The following is a 16,993-nucleotide window of genomic DNA, read 5'->3' on the forward strand; positions in this document are numbered from 1 at the left end:
CATACAAAATTTTCGAACTCATGGGACAACTTGAAAGCAGTGCTATGAGAGATTTTCTTTGTACTAAATGCCCTTTTGAAGAAAACAGAGAATAATCACATTAGAGAAGCAACAACTCAACTGAAATTCTGAGAACAATAAGGAGGAAACTGACCCAGGGGGAGGAGATGCCAGGAAATAATCAATTTGAGGGCTGAAATCAATAAAGCAGAAACCAGTAAGACAACACAAAAAACTTTATCTAAACTAACCCAAAAATAAAAAGAGAGAAAGAACATGAAATTTACCAAAATCAGAAATAATAAGGGGGTCAAAACAAAGGACATTGAATAAACTCAGATAACATTCAGACTATACTTCCAAAACCTGTACTCCACAAAATTTGAAAATTCTAGAGAAATGGACAAATTTCTGAATAACTAACCCTTACGGAATTAAATTTAGGACGTGCCACTTAAGTAAACCTGTAAACTCTAAGGGAATAGCAGTCATAAAAAAAAATTCCAAACAAAAAAGTTCAAGGCCTCATAGCTACACTGCAGCATTTAAAGAAGAAATATGACCAACACTCATCAAATTTTTCCACACAATAGAAAATACTTTTCATGATGTCACAATCACCTTGGTACCAAGCCACACAAACTCTAAATGAGGAACAAAAACTACAGGCCAATATTCCTCATAAACATTGATGCAAAATACTCAATAAAATACAACCCAACCTAATCAAGCATACATCAGATAACACATTCACCCAAGTAGGTTTATCCATGGAAATCAGGGATGGTTTAACATATGAAAATTTATCAATGTGATGCACCATATAACAAAGTCAAAATGAATAAATCTGCATTGTCATCTCCCTAGATCCTGAAAAAGTCTTCAAGAAAATTCTACACACTTTCATGATAAAGAGTTTGGAGACATGAGGGATAACAAGAACATAGCTAAATATAATGAAAGCAATATACAGTAAACCAATAGGCAACATCAAACTGAATGGAGAGAATCTTAAAGCAATTCCCCTAAAATCAAGAACAAGAAAGATTGTCTTCTCTCTCCATATATGTTTGATATTATACTTCAAGTTCTAAATGAAGCAATAAGGAAAAAGGAAATCAAGGGGATACAAATTGGAAAGTAACAAGTCAAACTATCTCTATTTGAAGATGATATAATAGTTTACAAAACCTACCCAAAATCTGTACTAGGGAACTCCTAGAGCAGATATATACCTTCATCAAACTAGCAGGATACAAGATAAAATCAAAATAATCAGTAGCCTTACATTATTCAGACAGAAAATGGCTGGGAATGAAATAAAGAAACATCTGACTTTATAAAATCAAAAACAACATGAAAGACCTACAACATAAAAACTTGGTGTCTTTAAGAAAGAAATTGAAGAAGATACCAAAAAATGGAAAGATCTACCATTTTCTTGCATAGGTATGATAAACACATTAAAAATGGCAGTCTTGCCAAAAGCAATCTACTGATTCAATGTAATCCCCATTAACATCCCAGCACACTTCTTCACTGACCTTGAAAGTTTAATAGTCAACTTTATGTGGAAAAACAAAAGACCAAAGATAGCCAAAATAACTAAAATAAAGGAATATGTGGAGGCATCACAATTTTACAAACTACTACAGACCTTTATTTCTGAAAACAGCCTGGCCTTTTCACAAATATACACAACTAGACCAAGGGAATCAACTTGAAAATCCTGACATTAACCCACACACCTTTGTCTCTCTGAATTTTGACAAAATAGCTAAAATTATACAATAGGAGGAGGGGAAAACATCTTCACGAAATGATGCTGGCACAACTGCATGAAGGTATGTATAAAACTGCATATAAATTAATGCCATCGCTATGCACAAATCTCAAGTCCCAATGGATCAAAAATAATAACTTAAATCCAGCCACAGTAATTCTCTTAGAAGAGAAATCAGGGGTTAATCTTGAACAAATGGGGAGAGGATACTGCTTCCTGAACATAACTTCACTAGCACAGTCACTGAGATTGACAAGTAATAAATGGAACCTCCTCAAATTTAGAATCTTCTATAAAGCAAAGGACACAGTTGACAAGATGAAATGCCAGCCCATAAACTGGTAAAAGGTCTTCACCAACCCTACATTTGACACAGGGCTAATCTCCAAAATAGACACAGTACTCGAAAAATTGGTAAAGAAAACAACAAATAACCCTTTCTTAAAAATTGTGGACAGAACTGAATAGAGAACTCTCAATAGATTAAAAAAATAAGATTAAAAGACACTGAATAAAGGGTCCTTTTTTAGTTATCAGGGAACTGTAAAGCAAAACAATTTTGGGATACCATCTTACTCCTGCCAGAATGGCTAAATTTAGAAACATATATGACAACATATGCTGGAGAAGATTTGGAGAAAGGGCAACACTCCTTCACTTCTGGTGGGAGAGCAATCTTCTATAGCCATTTTGGAGATAAGTATGGCAGTTCCTCTGAAAAATGGAATCTGTCTACCACAGGACTCTACAATTCCCTTTTTGTGTACATACAAAATACTCCACATCCATGCACCAAAGACATGTGCTCAACTATGTGCATAGCAGCATTATTTGTAATAGCAAAACCTGGAAGCAACCTAGACCCCACTGAACTGAAGAATGTGTATAGATGATGTGGCACATTTACACAATGGAAAACTACTCTGCAGAAAATAACTATGGATTCTTGAAATTCACAGGCAAGTATATGGAACTTGAAGAAACCATTTTGAATTTGGTAACCCAGTCAGAAAATGAGGAAGATGATATATACTCAGTAATATGCCGATTTTAGACATAGAGCAAAGGATCCAATCCTATGATTCACACTGCCAAATCAACTAGGAAAAAAGATGCATGCTAATATATTCATATATGGTCCTACAAGGAAGTGGTAAGGGACAACATCTAGAGTACACATGGGCAGTGGGGTCACGTTTAGTAAGGGGAACTAATTGAAAGAGAAGAGGATGCACAGAAAGCAGAGGGAACTATGAAGATTGAGGCAGGAGAAGAATAAATGAGGTAAAACAGATAGGGAGAGACAGACCATATGTGATGCAGCCAGTGTAGGTTTAAAGAGAGAGCTGAACCTCAACAAATGTACAGAGACTTATGAGTCTGACCCCAAGTAACAATCTGTGCAACAGTAGAAAGACTACTATGAATTCCATTCCCTGAGTAAGACCTCAAACACTAACTTATCCACCATCATAGAGCACTCTGTCACTGTCTGATGGAAACAGAAGCAAACACTCACAACGAAATGCTGAGCCAGGCTAGAATCCAGATGTAGAGACCAGGCAACAGAACTACACAGATACAGATGACAAAAACAATGAGGAGATAAAGGGCCCCAGACTGATAGCTGGGAATCCATCTTGGGACTGACTTAGACTCTCTGAACATGGGTCTCAGCTAGTAATCCTGTGCAGTCTAAGGAAACTCAGACAGTGGAAACAGGATGTATCCGTGCTGCACAAAAGGACTTTGGGGTCACTTCACTCATGGGTGGATAATCACTTAACCCAGAGACATGACAGAAGGCCTAGTCTCTACTCCAAATGAGTTATCAGATTTAGATGACACGACCTGTAAAGCATCACACTACTTGTGCAGTGGGGAGGTGCAGGACGGGGGGGGGGTTGGAATGAAAGCATGGGACATAAGGAAATTGGGAGGCAGGGAGGGAGAGAAAACATGGATCAATATTTAAAATAAACATTTAATAATATTCAAAAATGAAAAATGTAAGGGAAATGTCAAGGCAAGAATTGGCAAGGATAGGGAAGGCATGTGAAGGCAAGACACGGGATGAGAAAGGAATATATGGAATGTAAGTGAAGGGAGGATAACAGAAGGGAAGAAATGGGAAGGCATGAAGAGGGAATTGAAGGAAAGTTATGGGAAATGATTGAATGGTAAAAGGCAAGGCAAGTATAAGGAAAGGAACTGAAGTCAAATCAAGGCAATTGAAGACAAGGAAAGGAAGGGAAGGGACGAAAGTGAAGGGAAGGGAATATCAGGAAAGGAAAGGCAAGGCAAGGTTAGTGGAGTTTTGAGAAGAAAAGGCATGAAATGCAAGGCAATTTAATATATGGCCAGGTGTACAAAGGGAAAGGAAGGGAGGGGAAGTCAAAACAAGGGAAGGTAGGCAAGGGAATGAAAGGAAAGGGAATGGAATGAAAGGAAAGCAAATAGATGGGAAGACACAGGAAAAGACAAGGAATGGCAAGGCAAGGCAAGCAAAAGAAAGGGAAAAAAGGAAGTAAGTGATAATGGAAGGCAGAACAAAGCAAAGTGAGGGAATTTTAGATTAGGTAACACAAATAAAAGAAATGGAAATGGTAAGGCAGGCAAGGAAAGATAAGTTAATGGAATGGAAAATAAGAGAAGGCTATGCAAGCTAATTGAAATGCAAATGCAAGTGAAAAGGCAAGACAAGTCAAATGCAGGCATGGGAAAGTAGGGCAAGGAAGACAAGGAAAGTCACTCCAAGGCAAGGAAAGAATGTCAAATGATAAGGAGGCAATGGAAGGAAAGCAAATATAATCAGGCAAAGGAAGACAAGGCAATAGAAAGGCAGGCAAATGATAGGAAGAAAAGGGAATTTAAAAGAAGTGAATTTATACATCAAGGTAAGGTAAGGAGAGGTATAGGGAGGGAAAGAAAGGAAAAGCAAGGCATGGGAAGACAAAGCAAAGCATAGTAAGGCAAGTGAATGGAACAGATGTGTGGATTGAAAAAAAAAGTGAAGAAAAACAAGGGAAGGCAAGAAATCACCAGGTAAAGAAAGGGAAGGGAAAAGAAGGGAAGGGAAGGAAATAATCCAGGCATGGCAAGCAAAGGTAATTGAAGGCAGGACAATGATATGCATTGAAAGGAAACATAGTACAAGGGATGGGAAGGAAATGGAAGAGATAATATGGGATGAAAAAAGAAGGGAAAGAAAGGGGAGGGAAAGGACTGAAAGGGAATGGAAGGACATGGTTTTAATGGGTAGAGAATGGAAAAGGCAAGGCATTGGGAAGGAAGTGAAGTGAAAGCAAGGGAACCAAATACACTTCAAAGAAAAGAGAAATGAAAGACAATGGAAGGGAAGATAAGTGAAGGAAAGTGAAGAGAAGGAATGAGCAGTAATGGGACCAGAAAGGAAGGAAAGTGAAAGGAAAACACAACACAATGGAAATGAAGCAACAGAAGGCAAGATACTGAATGGAAAGGAAGGGAAGGGAAAAGAAAAAGCAAGGATGGTAGCAGGATTAAAGGGAAAGGAAGGAGAGGGAAAGGATGGCAAACATCAGGGCAAGGAAATGCAAATGAACAGACAAGGCAGGAGAAAATAAAGGCCTGGCAGGGCAAGGCAATGTCAGGGAAAGAAAGAAAGGGAAAGGAAGAAAAATAAAGGAAGACAAGGCATGGTAAGGAAAGGATCGGCAAAGAAAAGGAATAGGAAGGAAAGAAAGGGAAATGTGTGTAAGGAAAGGAATCCATGGGAAGAGGGAAGTTAAAAAAAGGAAATGCAAGGCAATTCCAGGAAAGTGAAAGCAGCTGAATGTAAAGTAATGTAAAAGAAAGTAATAGGCAAGGCAAGGTTAATCAAGGAATGGGAAAAGAATGGAAAGGAAGAGAAGTAAAGGCAAGTGAAAGGTAGGCAGTTTCAAAATCATAGCAAGGAAATACAAGGCAGGGTATTAGCCTGGATAAAGCAAGGAAAGGCTAGGCTGGTTAATTGGCATGCAAGGCACAGCAAAATATGACAAGACAAGTGAGAAGGCAAGGTAAGGTATGGCAAAGTATGGATAGATATGGCAATGGAAGAGAATGATAGGCATTAGAAGAGAGAGGGAAAAGGCAAGGCAAGGAAACTGCAGGGAAGTGAAAAAAAGAGGGCAAGAGAGGGATTGTAAATGGAAAGGAAAGAAATGGTAGACAGTGGCAAGAGAGGAAATGGAAGGGATCCGAGAAAGTATGGCAGTAGAAGGCTAGTCTAGGAATGAGAGTGGAATGGAAGGGAAGGGAAAAGATGGGAATGGAAGGGAATACATAGGGAGGGAAAAGAAGAGAAGGGAATGGAAAGGAAAAGTCAATATGACGCTATGGAAGGGATGGGAAAGCACAGCAACACAATGGAAAGGAAAGCAATGGAAGGGAACAACATGGTATAGCAAAGGGAAAAGAACAAAAGGAAAAGGAAAACCTAAGTAATGGGAGGGAAGGGAAGTGAAAGGAAAGGTAGGCATGACATTGCAAGGGAAATCACAAAGCAAGCCATGGGAAGGTATTGGATTGAAAGGAAAGGACACTGAATTGAAGAGAAGAGAAGGCAAAGAGAAGGGAAGAGAAGAGATGGGAATGGAAGGGAAGATAAGACAGGTAATCATGCATAGCAAGGAAAGGCAAGGCTTGTTTGATGGCTTGGCAAAGGTTTAATGGCAAGGCAAGTCAACTGAAAAGGCATGGCAAGAAGAGGCCACAGTAGGGAAAAATTGGAAGGAAATGTAATTGAAAGGAAGTCAAGGAAGAAAAGGTAATCAAGGTATGGCAAGGGAAGGAACGGCCAGGGAAAGGAAGTGGAGGGAAGACAAAGGAAAAGGCAGGGTAAGTGAATGAAGCAAGAGGAAATGGAAGGGAATTGATGAGAAGTAAAAGAAAGGGAAAAGATATGCCACTGTTATGGAAGAGAAGGGAAGGCAAAATAAAGCAAGGCAAGACAGGGGATGAAAAAGGAATGAAAGGCAAGGCAATGGAAGGAAATGAAACAGCCATGATATGGGAACAGAGGGTTAAGGAAGGCAATGAAAGTGGGAGGAAAAAGCAAGGGAAAGGCAAGTGGAGGGAAGTGAAGTAAAGAAAAGTGAAGGGAAGAAAAAATGCAAGACAATGCTTGGGAACAGAAGAGGAAAGTTTAGGCAAACAATGCAATGGAATGTAAGGAAAGGGAAGGGAAGGGAAGCAAAAGGAAGGAAAGGGAAGATATGTTAGAAGGCATCACAAGCCAAAGCAAGACAAGTGAAAATTAAGGGAAATGAAAAGGGAAGGCAAGGGAAGACAAGGAAATTCAAGGTAACAAACACAAGGCAATGCAATATAAAATGCTAAGCAAGGAAATGTAAGGCAGGCAAGCAGGGCAACTGGATATGTAAGGCACGTGAAAAGGTATGGGAGTGATAAGGCAGGGCATAGAAGGAATGCATAGCAAAGCAAGCCAAATCTTGTCAAGATAAGGTAAGGCAAGAAAGGGCAAAAAAATGGATGGAAAGTTAAATATTATGCAGGGCACGAGAAGGCAAGGCAGGGGAAGGGAAGTAAAGGGAAGAGAAGAGAAAAGAAGGTCAATTATGTGAATTGAAGGGAAGGGAATTGATGGGAAAGAATGGAAGGGAAGGGAAGGGAAGAGATGAGAATAGAAAGGAAGAGAATGGAATAGAAAAGCAAAAGCAATACTGGGAAAGGGAATCCCAGCAACAGAAGGAAATTGAAAGGAAAGGAAATAATGAAAAAGGTTATGTAAAGGAATAAAAGCAAATTAAAAAATACAAGTCAAGGAGATAGAATTGAAGGGAAAGTTATGGATCACATATCAATGTAAGGAAACTTGGAAAACAAAGTACTATTTGGCAATGGAAAGGAAATGAAGGGAAGGAAATGTAAGGGAATGGTCTGGAAGTGAAAGGAAAAAGCATGGCAAAGCAAGTGAAGAGAATAAAGACAAATCAAGAGAAATCAAGGAAAGTGAAAGAAATTGAATGGAATGGAATGTAAGGAAAAGCAAAAGGCACCAACAGGCCGGGTAAGGCTAAGAGAAAGGAAGGGAAGACAATACAAGGAGAAAGGCAAGGAAGTTATAATCACAAAGAGAGTAAAATGGAAAGTTAAGGAGGGGGATAAACATGGTGTATTAATCTGCAAGGCAATGCAAGGCATTGACAGGCAAGGCAAGGAAATGTAAGGCATTGGAAGGAAAATGGTAAGAAAAAACAAGGTAACACAAAAAGTATTCAAGTGAAATGGCTAGGCAAGGCAAGTTACAATTCAAGGCAAGACAAAAAAAATGTAAGTGAAGGGGTTGGAAGGGGGGAGTGAAATGAAGGCAAGGCACTCAAGAGGCTGGAAGGGCAGGGAAGGTAAGGGAGGCAATGTACGGGAAGGGAAGCAAAAAGGAAAGGAAAGGCAACATAAGGCAAGGTAATGAAGAGTAAGAAAATTGAAAGGAAAGAAAGAAAATGGAAAGAAAGTGAAAGACATGGCAAGAGAAGGGAAGGCAACACAAGGAAAGGGAAATGAAGGGAACAAAAGGCAAGGTAACAGAAAGGACGTGAATGGAAAAGGCAAGCAAAGAGAACAGAAGAATAGGGAAGGCAATGGAAGTGAAGGGAACGGGGAAGGAAAAGGAAGGCAATGGGAGGGGAGGGAAAAGTACAGGATGGAAGTGGAGGGAAAAGAGAAAGGAAATGAAGGCAATCACAGGGAAGGAAAGGATAGGGATGGAAAGAGAAAAGGCAAGGCAATGCACGGAATGAGAAGTGAAGGGAAACAGAGGATAGAAAGACAATCCAAGGCAAATGTGAAGGAAGCAAGGGATGACAAATGTATGGAAGGGAATTAAATTTAAAAGGCAGGGCAGGCCAAGGGATATTAAGGGAAAAGACAAGTGAATTGAAAATGCAAGGCAAGTCATGTTAATAAAAGGTAATTGAAGGGATTCCAAGGTAACAAACAAGCCAAGGCAATGCAATGCAATGCAATATAAAATGTGAGGCAAGGAAATTGAAAGAAAGGGAAAGCAAAACAAGTAAAAAGACAATGCAAACAAAGGAAGTGAAAAGGCAAGTACATGAAAAGCCAAGAGAATGCATGGGTAGGCCACGAAGGCCTAGCGAGGCAAGCAGGTTCAAGGAAAGTCTAGGGAAGGCAAGAGTGGGAAATGGAATTGAAGCAAAATGCAATGCATGACAAGGGATGGCAAGATAAGACATGGGAAGGGAAATGAAATTAATGCAAGGGAAAAGAAGGGATGGGAAGGAAAAGGAATTGAATACAAGTCAAAAGGGAAGGCATGGATAGGCATGACAGGGGATGGGATGACGAGGCAAGGAAATGAAAGGGATTGTAAGTGAAAGGACAGGATGCAAGGAGAAAGGTAAGGAAGGGATTTGAGGGGAAAAGTAAGACAAAGCAAAGCAAAGCAAATGAAGGGAAACATAGAGAAGTGAATTAAAGGAAAATGGGAAGGCAAAAACATTGAAGTGAAGAAAAGGGCAGGGATTGAAATGGAACAGGGAAGGAAATGCAAAGGTAAGGAAGTAAAGACACAACAACGGATAGCATGAAAATTCTATCAATATAGGCAAGCAAGGCAATGCAATACAAGTTATGAGACAGGAACAGAAGGGAATAGGACAGACTGGAATGGAAATGAAAAGGGAATCATGGGAATGAAAGGCAAGGAAAAGGAATTGGAAAGGTAATTCAAGGGAGAGAACGAGAAGGGAAGGCAAGAGAGGGGAAGCAAAGTAGGCCAAAAGCCATGGCAAGGCAAGACAATGCAGGATAGAAGGCATGGTAATGCAAGGCAAGACAAGGATGGGTATAAGGAAAGGCAATTCAAGGTAAAGCAGTCAAGGTATGTGAGAAGGCAAGGCAAGGCTTGGCAAAGTAAGGTAAAGCATGGCATTGAATGGGAAGTGTAGGAATGGGAAAGGAAGGAGAAAGGCATGGCAAGGGGATGGAAGAGAAGTCAGGTAAAATGCAAAGGTAAGACAAGCTGAGAAAAGACAAGGCAGAACAAGGGAAGTAAGGTGAAGGGATGTTAAATAACAAAAGCAAGAAAAGCCTAGTGAAAAGGCAAAGCAATTGAAAAGGCAAGATAAAGCAAGAAAATGAATGGAAAATGAAAGCTAGGGAAGGGAAGGGAATGGAAAGGATGGCCCAAGCAAAATAAGGGAATGCTATAAGGAACAGTGGAGGGGCAATGTGAAGGGAATGGACCGGAAAGGAAAAAAAAAGGGAAGGGCAAGGCAATGCAAGGAAATAAAAGGAAACTGAATGAAAAGGAAGGTAAAAAAAGTGATGGGAAAGAAAAGGATGGTGACAGAATGGAGTGGAGGGGAATTAAAAATAGCCAGTGGAAGGTAAGATCACGGAAGGGAAAAGAACAAAATGGAAAATGCATGGCTATGCAAAGCAAGGAAATGGAATGGAAAGGAAGAGAAACAAAAGGAAGGGAAGGGAAAGGGATGTCAAGGCTAGGGACGGAAAAAAAAAGGCAAGGCATGTCTATGGAAGAGGAGAGAAGGGAAAGGGAGAGAAGGAAATAAAATTCAAGGTAATCCCAAGGCAATGTAAGGCAACGGAAGGTAAAACAATGGACAGGAAAATACTGAAGAATAAAAGGCAAGAGAAGACAAGGGAAGGCGAGGGAAAAGGGAAAGCAAGTTAAAAGACAAGACAAGGAAAGACAAGGAAGGCATGTCTAGGTAAGGCAAGGAAGGTCGAGGCAAGACAAGGATCAGAAAGTCAAAGAAAGGAATGGGAAAGGAAAATCAAAGCAAGTAGGCAAGGGAAAAAAAGCCCTTGCAACTCAAGTTCATTGAAGCAAAGGGAAGCAAATGGAAGGCAAAGTGCAAAACATGTCTAGGCAAGGCAAGGGTTGGGAATGTAAGATAACTCAACGAAAATAATGGAAAGGGGAGAGAACGGAAGAGAAGGCAAAGGGTGTGAGGGGAATGTTAGGCAAAGAATATCAGGTCACGGGAAGGGAAGCAAATTGAAAAGAAGGAATGAAAATATCAGGACAAGGCAAGGAAAGGAAAAGCATGTCAAGACAAGGCAAGGGAAAAAGTAAATGGAAAACAAGGAAAGATACAAGAACAGGCTAGGAAAAGGGAAGTGATTGCAATGCAAGCTAAGAAACATCAAGGCAAGTTGAGGCAAGACAAAGGAAGGGAATGGAAATGTTGGGAATGCTAGGGAAGACAATGGAATAGGGAAGAGAAAAGAAGGCAAGGAAAAGGAAATGGCATTGCAATGATAGGAAAAAAGTAAAGGAAAAGGAAAGGTGGAAGAAGGAAGAGGAGAGAAGGGAAGAGAAAAGGCAAGGTAAAGGAAGGCAAGGGGCGTTAAGGAAAGGGAAGGGCATGGAAGCAATGTGAAAGACATGGTAATGATAGTGGAGAGAATAAAAGGAAAGGAAGTGGTTGAAAGGCAATGCAAGTGTAGGGAAGATTTCTGATGAGAAGGGAATGGCTAGGTACGCCAAGGCAAGGGCAGAAAAAGTATTCAAGTGGAAGGGAAGGGATGATAAGGGAATAAAAGGAAAGGAAAGAAAATTAAAATGGCAATGGAAGGAAATAGTTCCAAACACAAAGCAGGGCTAGTCAGGACAAGGCAAGTTACTGGAAGGGAAGGGAAAGGAAGACAAGAAAGGCTAGGTAAGGCACGTGAAGAAAACAGAATGGAATAGAAGATAAAAGGCATGGCAAGGCAAGGAAATTTTAGGGAAGGGTAGGATATCAGAGGAAAGTAAAGCAAGGAAGGAAAGGGAAAAAGCAGTGCAAAGCTATGGAAGCATATGGGATACAACAAAAGGCAAGGCAAGGGCCTGGAAGGCAGTGGAATGGAAGGGAATGGAAATGAATAGGCAAGGTAAAGGAAGGCAAAGAAGGCAAGTTATGGCAAGGAAAGGTTAGGTATTTGAAGAGAACAAAAACCACAAGGCAATGCTCGAGTAGGGGGAAAAAGGAAAAGGAATGGAAGGAAATGTGATGCAAGAGAAAAGGTAAGGCAAGTGAAGGAACTGATTTGGATGGGAAGGGAAGTGAAAAGGCCTGGCAAGGGAAGGGAATGAATAGGAAGTGAAGGCAAGAGAACAGAAGTGAAGGGAAGGGAAGGAAAATGGCAAAGAAAGGGAAGGCAATGCAAGAAAAGTGAGGGCAAAGCAATTGAAGAGATAGAAGGGATAAGGAAAAGAGATAAAATGCAAAGCAAGAGGCATATATCGATGAAAACATTATCAAAGGGAAAAAAAGAAAGGGAAGTAAAAGGGAAGTGAAGGGAAAAGTCATGACAAGTTCAGGGAAGTGAGAGGTATATAACACATGCCAAAGCAAGACAAGGCAAAGGATGGGGGTGGAAGGCAAAAAAGGAAGTGACAAGGCCAGGAACGTAAAAAGAATTAAATGGAAGGCAATGAAATTTAAGGCTAGGCAAGGAAGGGAGGAGAAGAGACGGGAAAAGAAAATGGAAGCTAAGATAAGACAAGGCAAGGAAAGGGAGGGCAAGGGAAGGCAAGAGATGGGAAAAGAGGGGATGGGAGCTAAAAGGAAAAAAAAACGTTTAGGATAGAAAAGACAAGGCAAGGGAATGGAAGGAAATGAAAATGAAAGGGAATGCAAGGTAAGAGAAGGATACTGAAAGGAAGGGAAGAGAAAATACAAGGGAATCTACAAGGCAAAGCATTGGAAGGGAAGTGAAGGAAATGTAAGGCAGGATAACAGGTATAGCAAGGCAGGGTTAAATCTAGGCTGGTTTAATGACAAGGCAAGGGAATACAGGGTTTAGGGAAGGAAAGTGCAAAGCAAGCAAGGCAACGTATTTGAAATAATGGCAAGGGAATGTAAGGATAAGGGAGCAAATGGAAGCAAAAGGAAAGGAATGGAAGGAAAGGATTGGAAAAGAGAAGGTATTACAAGGAAAGTCAAATCAACCAAAGGCAAAAGAAGCATGTCATCGATGGGAAGCTCAGTGAAATAAAAGGAAGAGAAGTAATGGAAGTTGTGCGAAGGAAAGGGAAGAAAGGAAAAGGAAAGGAAATGCCAGGCTAGGCCTGGCAAGGGAATGGAAAGGCAAAGCTAGGGAAGACAAGAGAATGTAAGTAAAAAGTGTTGGCAAGGTTATGGAAAAGAAGGGAAGACAACAGAAGGAAAGACAATGCAATTCAAGGACAGTTAATGACATGTAATAGCAGAGAAGTTAATGGGATGGAATGGAAAAGGCAAGAAAAAGGTATAGAAGGGAAGGGAAAGGAAAAGGCAAAGCAATGATAGGGGATAGAAGGGAAGGTAAGTGAAGGGAAGGCAAAAAAAATGAAAGGAAATATGTTGGCCAGGGAAGGGAATGGAACAGAATGGAAGCGAAGGGAATGGAAGGGAAGGCAGGTTAAAAGATATGGCAAAGCAAGGCAGGGAAATTCTGGTGAAAATGGAGATCTAGGAAAGTCTAGTCAAGTGAAAATGAAAGGCAAGACAAGTTAAAATAAGGCATGGCGTGGCAAGGGGAGAGAAGTATAGGGATGAGAAGAGAAGGGGAACGTAATAAAGACAAGGGAAGTGAAGGGGAAATGAAGGCAAGCTAAGGAAATGGGAGAGAAGGAGACAAAAAGCAAATGCAGATAACTCAAATGAAAGGATCGGAAAGGAGTGAAAGAAAATAGGTCAGGCGTAGCTAGCTAATGGTCAGGATGGAAATAGTGTGAAACTGCAAGGATATTCTATGGATGAGAAGGCAAGTAAGGAACCCTATCACCAGGCCTCTGCCTGGGGTTAGTCTGGGACCAGTTTATGTCCCAGATTCAGCAGAGAGAGAGAGAGAGAGAGAGAGAGAGAGAGAGAGACCATAACAGAGACAGCCATTATAGATTTCAAGGGAAAACTGAATCTAGACAGTTGTCCAGAGAACTACAACACTAATCCAATCCAATAATTTGAGCCACAGTAAAATTTTTACAATTATTCCCTTCACTAATAATGAGATTGAAGTTTAAGCTATATACCATCATAGGCCCCTCATCTAGTAGCTGGTGGAAACAGAAGCAGATATCCACAGATGAATACCGAGCCAAACTGGAATCCAAATACAGAGAAGTAGGCCAACAACAGACCACAAAACATCACAAAGACAGGTGACCTAAACAAGGAGAACCTAATGCCCCGACAAACTAATAAGTGAGAGTCCAGCATTGGACAGTCTCAGACCCACTGAACATGGGTCTCAGTTCAAAGGCCTGGGCAGTAGAAGCAACCACTGACAGTGAAACCAGGATTTTTCCTGGTGCACAAAATGACTTTGAGACCATATTCCCCAAGGAAAGACATTTGCTTAATCTAGAGGCAGGAGGGAGGGCCAAATACCTTCTCCAAATTACTTGACAGACTGAGGCGACCACTCCAGGAATGCATCAAGGTCTATTTGTGGTTGGGTTGGGTGTCATCAGAGAAGGAGGGAAGGGGGTATACAGATGTAACTGGGATTGATACGTAAAATAAGAATAAATGAGTAAGTAAACAAAAGTCATAACAAGAAAAGACAGGGCATCTTAAAGCAAGGGTACGGAATGGAAAGGAAATTCAAGGCAAGACAAGTCAAGACAATGAATAGAAAGGCAAAGCAAGAAAAATAAAAAGTCAAAGGAAGGAAAGCAAATACAAAAAAAAAAAAAAAAAACAAAAGTGTTATAGAAGGTAAGGGAAGAAAATACAAGGGAAAAGACAAGTGAACATGCAAGTCAAGGCAATGGAATGGAAGGTAAGGGAAGAAAATGGAAGAGCAAGTAAAGGCAAAGAAAGACAACCTGGAAAAATGAAAGCGAATGGATGTGAAGGGATAGGAAAATGCAAGGTAAAGGAAGGCAAGGAGAGGGAAGGCAAAGGTAGGAAGTGAGTGGAAGTAAAGAGACAAGGAAATGCAAGGGGAGAGAAGGGAGCAGAACGAATGAAAGGTATGACAATGTGAGTAAAGTGTAAGGAAATGCAAGGGAAAGATAAACGAAGGATATTGTAGGGAAATAATGGAATGGAAAAGTAAAGGCAAGTCAAGGGAAGGTAAGTAAATAAAATTGAAGGGAAGGTTGCAACGGGAAGGGAAGAGAAGGAAAGGCTAGGGAAAGGAAATGAAGGGAAGTGAAGGGAAAATGCAAGGTAAGGAAAGAGTAGTTAGTGGAAAGTAAATGAACAAAAAGAAAGGCAAGTGAAAATTTTAGGCTAGTAAAACAGAAGGCAAGGCAAAGCAATGCATGCAAAACAAGGCAAGGGAAGGCAACAAAGCAAGTGCAAAGGTAATTCAAGTTCTTAGGCAAGGCATGGCAAGGGAATCAGGCAAAAGTATGTTAAGGAATAAATCGGAAAGGAATGAAAGAGAAATAAAATGAAGTGTAAAGTCCAAGCTATGTAAACCAATGGAATGAAGGAAGTAAAGAGAAGGCAACAGGTGGCAAGGCAAGGCAATGTAATGTAAGGCAATGCAGGTGTGAAAGGCAAAGCAATGTAAGTAAAAATGCTAGGCACGGTAAGGAAAGGTACAGTATATTAAAGCAAGGCAAGAAAAAGGATGGGTAGTTATGGAAAGGGAAGTCATGTAAGGCAAGAAAAGGCAATGGGAGACAAGTGAAAAGGCAATGGAGGCAAGAAACACAACATGTGAAAAGGATGGGTGAGTAAATGTTATGCAAGGCAAGAGGAAGCAAAGGAAGTCAGGGATGGGGTGGGAATGGAAAAAAAAGACAAGGAAAGGCTTGGAAATGCACATCAATGCAAGCAAAGGGAAGGAAAGGAAGGGACACAAGGCTAGGGAAGAGAACGGAAGAAAATGGAAGAGAAGAGAAATCAAAGGTATAAAAACAAAGGGACATTTCAGGGTCAGGTAAGGTATCGGAAGCAAGGCAAGGCAAATCATGGGAAGTGAATGGAAGACAACCGTTGAGAAGGGAAGTGTACACAAGTCATGGATTGAAAAATGAAAGTCAAGGCAAGTACGAGAAGGAAAGAGAAGGGAAGAGGCAAAGCAAGAAATGGGGAGGCTAAAGAAGGGAAAGGAATGGAAGTGAAAGCAAAGAAGTCAAGGCTGTTCAAGACAAGGTAAAGGAAGGGAAGAGAAGAGAAGGGACAGGAAGGAAGGGGTGGGAAGGGTAGAGAAGGGAAAGTAATGGGTGGGAAGAAAAACAAAAAGGTATGGAAAATCTGGGTAATGGAAGGAAAGCAAAAGTAATCAAAGGAAAGGGAAGGGAGGAGGAAAGGAGGGTATTAAATTGAAGAGAAAGAAAAAGCAAATGCAATGGAAGGGTCAGAAAGGACATGGAAGGCAAGGAAAACGAAGGTGAGGCAATGGTAGTGAAAGGTAGTAAAGGCAAAGTAAGGGAACAGAAGGAAAGTGATGTGAAAGTAAAATACAAGAGATAGGATGGGAAGGAAAGGGAATCAAAATATGGTAAGACAAATCAAGGGAAGGGAAAGGAAAGAATCAGAAAATGCAAAGAAAAGGAATGGAATGACTGCAAGGGAAGTGAAGGACACGCAAGGGAAGGGAAGGGAAAGGGAAGGGAAAGGGAAGGAAAGGCACAGGTAGTGAATGGCATGATAGAGAATGGAAGGGAAATGACAATGTGTTTCAAGGTGAGAGAAAGGAAAAGCAACTAAAGGAAAAGGGTGAGAATGAAGAACCAGGGAGGTAATGGAAGGGAAAGGAAAACCAAGGCATTGCAAGGAGAGGCAAGGGAATGGAAATATAATCAAGCAAAATGGAAGGGAAAGGAATGGAAGTGAAGTGTTAAGGAAAGGCTAGGTAAGGGAAGGCAGTGCAAAACATGGCACAAACTGATAGTGAAACAAAGAAAATTGAAGGCATGAGAAGGCAAAGGAATGGGGGGGGGAAGGGAATAGAATACAAGTGAAGAGATGTGATTACTAGGGAAGGAAAAGAAGAGAAGGGCACTAAAAAGACGAGACAAGCCTTGGAAATTGAAGGGACTTGAATGAAAGAGAAAGGGCAAGACAAAGATATGGAAGGGAAAGAAATGTAACACAATACAAAGCAAGACTAGGGAAGAAAAGGTAAAAAAGTAGAAAAGAAAAGGCAAGTGTATGGAACTGAATAGAATGGAAATGAAGTTTTGGGAAGGAAAGGGAAAAGGCAAGGTAATGTAAAGCAGGTGGAGGGAAGTGAAGGACAGGGAAATGT

Source organism: Phodopus roborovskii, unplaced genomic scaffold, assembly GCF_943737965.1.
Source record: "Phodopus roborovskii unplaced genomic scaffold, PHOROB, whole genome shotgun sequence".
Taxonomy (NCBI): domain Eukaryota; kingdom Metazoa; phylum Chordata; class Mammalia; order Rodentia; family Cricetidae; genus Phodopus; species Phodopus roborovskii.